The 10,140-nt window shown below is 42.6% G+C and overlaps 1 long non-coding RNA gene across 1 annotated transcript; it reads right to left on the bottom strand.

The window, feature by feature from the left end:
• Nucleotides 1–878: 878 nt before the first annotated feature.
• LOC128781550 (uncharacterized) lies at nucleotides 879–9,899 on the bottom strand. The gene is made up of 3 exons (XR_008427568.1): nucleotides 9,749–9,899; nucleotides 8,645–8,740; nucleotides 879–2,509 (listed from the first exon to the last, which is right to left on the bottom strand). It is a non-coding gene; the product is annotated as an uncharacterized lncRNA (long non-coding RNA).
• Between the last annotated feature and the right edge of the window lie 241 nt (nucleotides 9,900–10,140).

Genomic DNA, 10,140 nt, shown 5'->3' on the forward strand with positions numbered 1-10,140 from the left:
TAGCTCTACTGAAGGACCAGCAGTTGTCAACATGGAATCATTGGTTCTGATCAAGAGTTTTCAGGCTCCTTTCTGTGGAACCCTAGGGGACTACAAAGGGGCTCCCGTGTTCCATAAAACCTGGATGCAAATGCTATTTCTATATGTCTGTGTGTATTCACCTATTTTAAAAATATAATCAACATGCACACTTAAATGTCATATCAAATTGAAACACTATAAAAACTGCATTAATTCTTCAACCACAAAAATTTGATTTTGTATAAATCCTGGGATAAAAATCAATCATTTCTTTGTGTCTAATTGGACTTCCTATAACTGTGTCAGTGATTACAGCATCTAGCTCTGCAGGAATCTATTTTTTTCATTCAAGCCTATACATGTCTACAGTATATAAAATTATTAAATTGGCTGCGTCGTTACTAAATATGTGTGTGTCAGGCTTGTCTTGATGTGTGCAACCAGAAGAAAATAGAGAAAAAAATCAGGTGCCATAATTGTCATTCATAACCCTCAATTTCATATATTCTTTAGAACAGTGCTATGATTTTTCTTTATTAACTTTATTATATCATTCAATTTGGAATATAGAATTATGCTAATAAAATGTTGCTGTGATTGATCTATTTTTATCCAGCACATAACATCTACTTTGTTTTGACAGAGTCTAGTGTTTACAGCCATCTACCTCCAATAAAACCTTGGGGGGGGTGTATTAGTTATATATTGCTTCATAACAGCTACCACAAACTTAGCAACTTAAAACAATACCCATTTACCATCTCACAGTTTCTACAGGTCAGAAGCCTGGGCACAGAGGAGCTGGGCTCCCTGCTCACGGTCTTCCAGGCTGAATCAAGGCATCAGCTGGGACTGAGATGCATTTTGAGGGACACTGTTCTCTTCCAAGACCATTCAGGCCATTGATAGAATTTAGTTTCTTCTGGCTTTTGTTTTAGGTTTGTATTGTTGCCTAATAACTTATACTTTAATGGCTTAAAATAACATCCATTTATTAGCTCAAGGTTCTATAGCAGGTCAGAAGCCTGGCCATAGTGTGCTGGGGTCTTTGCTCAGGGTTTCATGGGGTGAAATCTGGGTGTCGGCCACACCATGTGCCTTTCTGGAGGTTCAGTGGGAGCATCTACAGCCATGCTCATTCAGGCTGTTGGAAGAACGTACCTCCTGGGTTGCTTGTGTCTGTCAGGGGCTGTTCTCCACTCCTACGAGCTCCCCTCAGATGCTTGCCACATGACGCTTCCATCCTCAAAGCTGGCAGCTCAGAATCTCCCTGTGCTGAGTCTCTCTCCAGTCTGCTATGACAGAGTCTCATATAAAATAACATAGTCACAGGAGGGATTATTCCATCACCATTTGCCATATAATACAATCTAATCAAGGAAATGCACATCCTATTATAGTCGCAGGATCTGGCCAAACTTAAAGGCAGGAGATTAGACAAGACAGACAAGTACTCCAGGAGGTGGGAATCTTGTTTTGGAATTTTACTACCACAGGTGGCAAGGGGAGACCTCTCCTCAGCTTCAGAGGAAATCTTGCTTTACATTGCCGGATACGATGACCGCTTGCCAAGGGTGTGTTTAAAGCCAGCATGTGATCCAGGTGTAGGCAATAAGACACAGAGTGAAGTGTGCTGAGGAACTTTGCCAGAAATGTTCTTCCCTAATACAGTTCAGTCACCCCAGTTCCAACTCTGGAGGGTTTCCAGTCCAGCGGGGCTAACTGGAACCACGGCCGTCACCTTGCTCCCAGCCTGAGGATTAAAGCATCACACAGAGGAGGCTGGTGCCAAGACAGCGTGCCACCATGGGGCTGGAGCCCGTGCCTATTTCTGACTCTTTGTTAGGTGGCATTTTTAATTCCCCTCATTATCCAAGCCAACTTGAATCAGGGTTCCCTTACTTGTAGCCCAAGAAGTTCTGTGGCTAAAGGACTCCAGGGTAAGATATAATTTGAAAAAAATAAAAAGAGCTCAGCTGCATTAAAGAGAAGTTTAAAAATCATCAATCTACTAGAGTCAGACAGGCCTGGGATTCCAGCTCAACTTTCAACATTAATGAACTGATGGATTTTATCAGTAAGACCAGGAGAAGTAATTCCTATCTTCAGGAGTCATTGTGAAGACCAGTGAAGATGCGCATACCCAGCAAAATAAGAGGAAACGTAAGATTTGTTTCAAACATCTGATCACAACTGGAATGGGGGGAGGGAGCACTTGGAATGGGACTAGAGATGGATAACCAGAAGAGAAAGGAGGAAAGGGAGAGGCCGAGTCAGGAGAATGAGACAGGAAGAGAGCTGTCTGAGGGATGGTGCACTGGGCTTCTCCTCCCCTCGCTCCGGATTGGTGTCTGACCTCTAGGGGAGGAAGAGCTCCAAGCATGTTTAAAAGTGGAGTTTACACACATACACACTTTAGCATAATGTGGAGTCAGGTAGGAAGAGATAGCTGGAGCCACTTTGGCATCTTCATGGATATTTTTCCTCTCTGGAAAGAGAAAAAGAAGAGGCTGACATTGTTAAGAAATACTCCTGGAGACACATCGTAGGGACTGGAATTGGAAGCAGGCATTAAAGAAGAAACTGGACGTGTCAGTAAAGCCATAATGTAGGGGGACAGGGAGAGTGGGGAAAACATTCAGAGAAACTTGTAGCATTTCATGTTATTTTCTTACCTCATATTATGTGCTGTGCCAGGCTTCAGGATGCCCTTCTGGAGCTTACATTCATATTTGCTAAGTGGAATTCTCCCCCTTTGATTGATTAGGTTAAGGAAGAAGGAATCACAACTGTGATTACATAGTGCTTTGAGGAGGCCGAGTGTATTAGTCAGTTCCTTCTGTGTAACAAACAGTCCCAAAGTCTCAGAGGCTTACAATAAAGATAACAATTTTTTTCTCACTGCTAGGTCTACTCCAGCAATAAGCTGAAACATATCAGCTTTGAACTTCAGGTAAAGTTCATATCTCCTCCATATATCTTTTACCTTTCTTGGACCCACAGTTACCCAGGGCAAAGTCTCCTCATAATGAATTTTTCAGAGGGGTGAGCAAAAATACACAACACACAATGCTTCTTAAGATCTCAGCTCAAAACTGGCACATTATCACTTCCATTCACAACTCATTGACCAAAGCAAGTAGTGTGGCCGAGCCTAACATCAATGGGGCGGGAAAGAGTATTCTGCCCACTCTAATGGGAGACACTCCAAAGTCACACGTCAAAAGGCACAGACATAATTCACCAGGTTGGAGAAGACTGCAAGAACAGTTCTATCTACACAAGAAACCTTCATGGGTATACAAAAGGCACATTACAGAGGCAAGAAAGAGAAAAAAGAAGAGAAGAAAAAATAATGTTAAGGACAAAAAATTGTACTCTCTTCCCATTTTGCCTTGAATCGACATCATCCATCATCTGCTTCTGATATAAATAAATGTACATTGTCCACCTTAGTCTGAAACTTCTCCTTGCCCATTACTAGCCAAATTACCTTTGGCAAATCACCTAGCCTCACTACTCAATTTCCTCATCCGTAATACGGGGAACATAAAGACCTACCTTATATGATTGCTGTGTATAGGTGAGATAATGTCAAGGTCCCGGTTTAAAGAAGTTGCTAAATAAGCTATTTAAAATAAGTTGTTGTTACACACTATCCAAAACCCCTCCTTTGATTTGAAATTCATTAATATATTACACACCTGCTATGTTTCAGGCATAATGCTGGGAACACGAATATGCCTGTCATTGAAAACCTCACAAATCACTATTAGACAAAATGGTAAGCAAATTATTATGTAAGATAGTAAATAGTACTATCTTGTAAATGTAAATAGTACATTTGAGATCTGAATTAGGCATTACAGGCACAGAAATAGAGAGAGAGAGATTTACAACATCTGCAAAAGATGGAAAATGTGTCACAAAAGAGGTGGCATTTGAGCTAGGACCTGAAGTTTGACTAGAAATACCCCAGACAGGGAGAAGGGAAAAAGACATTCTGGAAAAAATGAATGCTAGATGTACAGTTTCTTGCCAGAATCAGTAGGTAATATTATTCTGATAACACCTACAAGAAAGCATGTCAGCTCCCCATGTTGATACTAAACTTACCCTTAACAGCAGTTTGATGGTAGGGTGGGGGCCATACAACCCTCTCCTAAAGGGCACAGTTGAAGCAAGCTCAATGGGGCTTGTAGATCCTTTTGAATCACTTGAGGCTTCCGTTGTCTTATATACAAAGATTATCATTTGTGAGAGTAGATATTATCAAAGGAGAAGCTTGCTGAGTTTCGAACCAAAATAAATGCCTTCCCCCGCCCCCCACCCCCCGAAGAGCATCACATGGAACCACCGTCTCAGGGAACACAGTGGTCTCCTGGGGGAAAGCTGTCTTGTTAACTTTACCACAAGTAAATAGTTCTTTTCTGTTAGCTTTCTACTCTTATCCCATAACACACCAGGCAAGCTAAATCAGAGTGGACAGTTCCCCTTCTTTCTTAAACAGCTGTTGGTGTTCCCACCGGCTTTCTGAACACTACGCTTGATAATGCCTCCACTGGGAATTTCAAACCATAAACTCTACGCGGATTGATTTTTTTTAGAAGGAAGCACCAAAAGCAAACACTGATTCTTGTATGTTCTTGCTCCCCTCAGTTAAAGAATACTTCTGATGTTGTTTCTTCAGTTTCAAAATGGGCATTCATTAAACATACAAGATCTGGGAGATGCTGCCAGAATAATGCTCACTCAATTTTTTTTCACAGCAGTGGCAACATTTTAATAATACCGCCTCATATTTGCCCAGTGTCCTGTGTATGACAAAGTACTTTTGCATTCATTGTCCATTTTCATTTTCAAAGTAATCCTGGGTAGAAAATAATAACATTTTTACATATGAGCAAATTGAATTTCTGAAATCAGCATGTCATTCAAGATAAAACAGCTAGTAAGCCACCATCAGAATGTAAATGCACGTCTCAGACATTTCCTCTGTAAATTGGCAATAGTTCTAGTCCTCTGGATCACCCTTCATCTTGACCAGCTGAGGAATCACTTGGTGTATGGATTAGTACCGTGGGGTTAGAAGACTCTAATCTCTGCTGTGTTAGCTATACGTCCTACAGAAATTTATTCGTGTTTTCTGAGTTTGTCTCCTCACCTATTGTATTAGTTTGCTGGGGCTGCCATAATAAAGTACTACAGTCTGGGTGGCTTAAACACCAGAAATATTTTTCCTCACAGGTCTAGAGGCTGCACGTTCAAGATTGAGAGGCCGGCAGGGAGGGATTCTTCTGAAGACCTCTCTCCCTGGCTCTTAGCTGACTGTCCTTTGGGGGAATCTTCACATAGTCTCCTCCCTGCCTGTGCCTGTGTCCTAATCACTTCTCCTTATAAGAATACCAGTCATTGGATCAGGAAAACGCTAACTGATCTACATGGAAATGAAACTTTTATTATTACTAAATGAACTTTCATCAATGCCATAGCTAGTAGTCTCTTTGGTTCCATGACAGGAAAAATAATGTTTCTTCAGTTGAAAAAAATAGTATGAGATAGTGTTCCACAATATCTTTGTTGTGTTTGAGACATGATATAAGTGGATGGCTATACTCTTATTTTAATTTCAACCTCATCTAAGAAAATGGGAATAACTATTCTGAATGCTTTAAAAAATACTCATTATTCCTTTATTGAAAACTTAGCAAGTACTGGCCAGGTAGCTCAGTTGGTTAGAGTGTTGTTCCAATACACCAAGGTTGCGGGTTCAATCCTTGGTCAGGACACATACAAGAATCAACCAATTAATGTATAAATAAGTGGAAAAACAAAGTGATGTTTCTCTCTCTCCCTTCCTCTCTGTCTCTCTCTCTTTCTCTCAAATCAATACTTAAAAAAAAAAAAAAAAGGGCCAGGCAGGCACTACTCCAGGCACACAGGATACATCAGTGAACAATACAAAGATCCCCACTCTTGTAGATCTGATATTCTGGGGGAGGGACATAGTCAATAAGCATAATAAAGAAAGAAATGATCGATTATCTGAGAAGATAAGAAATGCCGTGAAAAATGTTGGTGAGAGTCAGGGAGATTGGGCTGTAGTGGGACAAGGCCGGTGGGGGGAGGGTGGGAAGGGGGAAGTAGGTAGAAAGAGGGAGGGAGCCCCAGTGGAGGCTTTACATAGGGGGGTCAAGGCAGGCCTCCTTGAGAAGTAGGACCTGTCTGCTTATAAAGACCAGATGCCATCTCACTCTCTTAACCTTATTTACAAGCTATTTACAAATTATATTTGTGAGACATAAACACTGAGATAACTTTACATTTTTATTGAATGAGAAAGAGCAAGTGGAAGAGATGAACCCATCAATATCCACCCAACTAAACAGAAGTTCAGGGCTCAGAACCCCTGAGTTACAAAATTGCTCTCCTTTTCCCGAAGTCGCTGCCTTCTCGCTACACTCCAGTGTCAGGAACAAAACAGGCACACGGGAGTTAATGAGGCTCCCAGCTATGGAGTAACTCCTTCTGCCTCCCACCCCCTTCTGCAAAAAAGGGGAAACAGATCTGAGGACACGTCAGGTGTGTCAGGTGCGTCAGGTGCATTACAGCTAAGAACACTGTGTTTGTCGGAACAATCGAATGTGCCTTGAGCCAATTGCATTATATTTGTCATTTAAATTGAATGAGGTAAAAAATGGAAAACAGTTGATTTACTGATTTTACATACCTTTGATCCCTTTTAAGAGCTATTATATACTAGAAAAAGCAATCTAAAATACTATTAAACAATTTATGTCTATGTCATAAATTCTAATTTCTAATAACCAATGACTTCAAAGTCAAAATAACCAATGACTGTGAAAACTAGGTAGATCCTAAGTTGTAGTATGTCCTGAATTCCCAGAGTTATATTCCCCCCATGATTGTGTGTGTGTGTTTCATCCTTTTAGTTCTGGGCTCAATCATTTGGTCCTTGAATATTTTGAAGGGTACACCATTTATTCTCCTAACATAAGACAGGGATCCAATTTAGATACAATTGGGTTTCCCGCTCTAAGCTGGGTCTGATTATGACCGTGCTATGAAAATTCAAGGAAGCAAGTTAAAACTTGTTGGATTTGCTGCTTAACAAATAAAGGAGACAAATCAATGTTTTCCGCATACAGCCTGGGGGAGAGCTGTCGAAGGAGGAAAGCTATTCTCCATCTTCTCGAGAGTCTGCACAACAGAGTGGGAGCAGACATTTAAAAATTAACTTTCTCCAAACATCCTTTTATGGCTTATTTTGAAAATATTTCTCATAAGACATTATCCTGCAGTTTGGCTCTTTTTTTTTTAATACTCTCCCTCTCTAACTTCATTTCAGTGGGAGCTGTCCATTGGCAGTGGAGGCCTGTGATTATCTCACTGTGTGTAATTCACTTAGCAGCATAATGTGATTTTGCAAGTGCTGCTGGCAGCACAAGGAAAAACTGCCAACATTAGCATTCCAGGGTCAAGCAACCTAGGCCTGGCTATTTAGGAGAGTCCCCTCCAACGGGCGTTCTCACACCCTCTGCTTCTGCGCTGGGCCTGGGGACACAGTCCGAGTACTACCCAAATGTTTCAGGAGGTGGCTGCTCATTCATCTTTTTTAGGAGATCAGTACAAGCTGTCCAGTGAGCTAACCCTCTACGGCTTGGCTACTCCATGCAAGGTCACTGAACAGCAGCATCAGAGATACCTAGGAGCTCTTAGAAATGCAGAATCTTGGGCTCCTCCTCAGACCTACTGAATCAGAACCTGCACTTTACCCAGATCCCCAGACGATTCCTGTGCACAACGAGGACTGAGGGAGGCGTTTGTCTCTGTTGGACGGAAGACAAGAATGCCAGAATTCTCCAACCTTTTCTAAGTTGTCACTGCCCTTGCTGGTTTGTTATCAACTCTGGATTTATGCCTAGGTCATGGCATTTATCATTTTTCTCCCTGACTATAATTTTTCATGTACCTGTCTATCATGTATTATATTTCTATGTTTAAGCCCTGGTTTTTGCCCTTGTCTTTGACTTTGCACCTAATCACTTGTAAGTGATTAAGACAATATGGAATGAGGACAAATAATTGTTTTTCCACATTCTCCCTAGATGCTCAGGCACACTGCTGTGGACAACTATTGTTTAGCCTTCCTAACATCCCTTCCCACTTCCCTGTATCCCAGCCCTGCATTTTCCTTTGAAAAACCACTCTCCCCCAATCTCAGACAATGGGTTTCAAATGTCCTGCACTGCCGGCTCCTAGGTATCCACATGACAGCTTTCATCGCCCCGGCCTGTGTGATTGTTCAGGAAGCGTGTGTGTTCTGAGCCAGGGTGGTACCGGCTACACCACACCTGCCAGGATGAAGGGAAGGGGGCACGCTCTCCCCTCTGTGGTTGCCACGCTGGTAAAGTGGAAGCCTGGAGCTGCCAGCGACTGCGTCTGCCCATGACTAGGGATGTGTGTAGGTCAGCCACAGACACCTAACGCACAGTGTAATGAGTATAGACAATAACAGTGACTACAATGACAGGTGATAAATACTGCTTCGACGCCAATCATATCACAATATATAAATGTGTCACACTAACACACGGCATACCTTACATCTTCCTCAGCGGATCTGCCATGAGTATATTTCCAGAAAGGATGTGTTTATTTTCTTGGCAAATAAATGTACTACTTTGAAAAAGATTTCCTGGGAAGAAGGAGAAAATGAGCATGGGTGAGTAACTACTGGTCAATTCTGAAAGAATTAGAAACTATTTATAAAAGCCAAATAAAAAGTGAAATACATTATACCTAGTGAAATAACAAACTTGGCAGAAACTGAAGCTTCAAGAGTTTTAGAATGTGGTTTTAGAAGAGCCAGAAACTTTCTGTGAATACTCTCATGAGACTCCCTCTTAAAGGGACCTGCCGGCCTGCACTCAGAGAGGGGCTCCTGGAGGAAGGCGAGCACGGGGCCTTCTCCAAGGCCTCAGTCCAGAGGGACAGCAGCTCCCAACAAGCCACGTATCCTCCTGCATTGAACCCCCTGGGGCACTGAGCCATCTCATCTGCATGTCCAAAACTGTGACACGGGCGACATAGATTTTACGTTCTGACCAATGGGGCCGGAGAGCCTGTTCCTCAGAACAAACTGCCATCCTCACAAGGCAAACAGCATAGCCCGCAGTGGAAGATGTCGGCGTATTTCGCTTAAATTTAATTATTTTTGCCCAACAATGCTGCGAGCACTGTTGGGAGCAATGTAGGGAGCTATCCTGGTGGCCCTTTAAATTTCATTGTGTGGCATTTGCTGCCTCTTCTTGGGGGCAGTAGGAATAGCATGTGTATTGTCGGTGGATCAGCTAGCAGCCCTTGCCACTATAAGCAAAGGGCACTGAGGTGGGAGACTAATTGTTAAAAACTGTTTCACAGCCATTATTTTTCAGACCCAATCATGTTCCCTAAGATCCAGCTATAGAAACGCATCCGTCCAACAAATGCTTATTGCACCCGCACCCTGTGCCAGGAACGGCACTGGCCCTGTGGACGGACGCCGCAGTGGTGAGGTGGACACAGTGTCCGCGCTAACATTCATTGAAACACAAAGGCCAGGCACTGAGTGGAAAACACGTAAAGGACCAACAGAGTTACAGCTTGTGAAGAATGCTAAGAAAGAATAAACACAGACTGAGGATGGGAGGGCAGGTTAACTTACATTCAGTAGGTGTAGGAAACAAGTTTCTAGAAGTTGACTTTGAGGCCAAATTCCAAAGGATGAGAAGGAGGCAGGCGTGCAAAGTTCTGGAAGAACAGAGGAAACCCGAAGTGTCAAGCCCCGTGGCAGAGAAGGAGAACCTGTCAGAGGCCAATGTGGCTACCGCAGCAAGTCTGTGGGGAAAAGACCTGAGATAAAGTCGGAAAGGGTCATGGGAACGGCACCACGCAGGGCCTCGTGGGCCACAGTAAAGACTGCACAGTTTATTCCCCGTGTGAAAAGAAGCTTTAAGCCAAGGAGTAGCATGATCTCATCTGCATTTCTGTAAAGACCCATCTGGTTGCCTGGTGAATAGATTATGTCTATGTTATCTCATGTAGTTAAATATTCTG

This window comes from Desmodus rotundus, chromosome 8 (assembly GCF_022682495.2).
Source record: "Desmodus rotundus isolate HL8 chromosome 8, HLdesRot8A.1, whole genome shotgun sequence".
NCBI classification, from domain to species: Eukaryota; Metazoa; Chordata; class Mammalia; order Chiroptera; family Phyllostomidae; genus Desmodus; species Desmodus rotundus.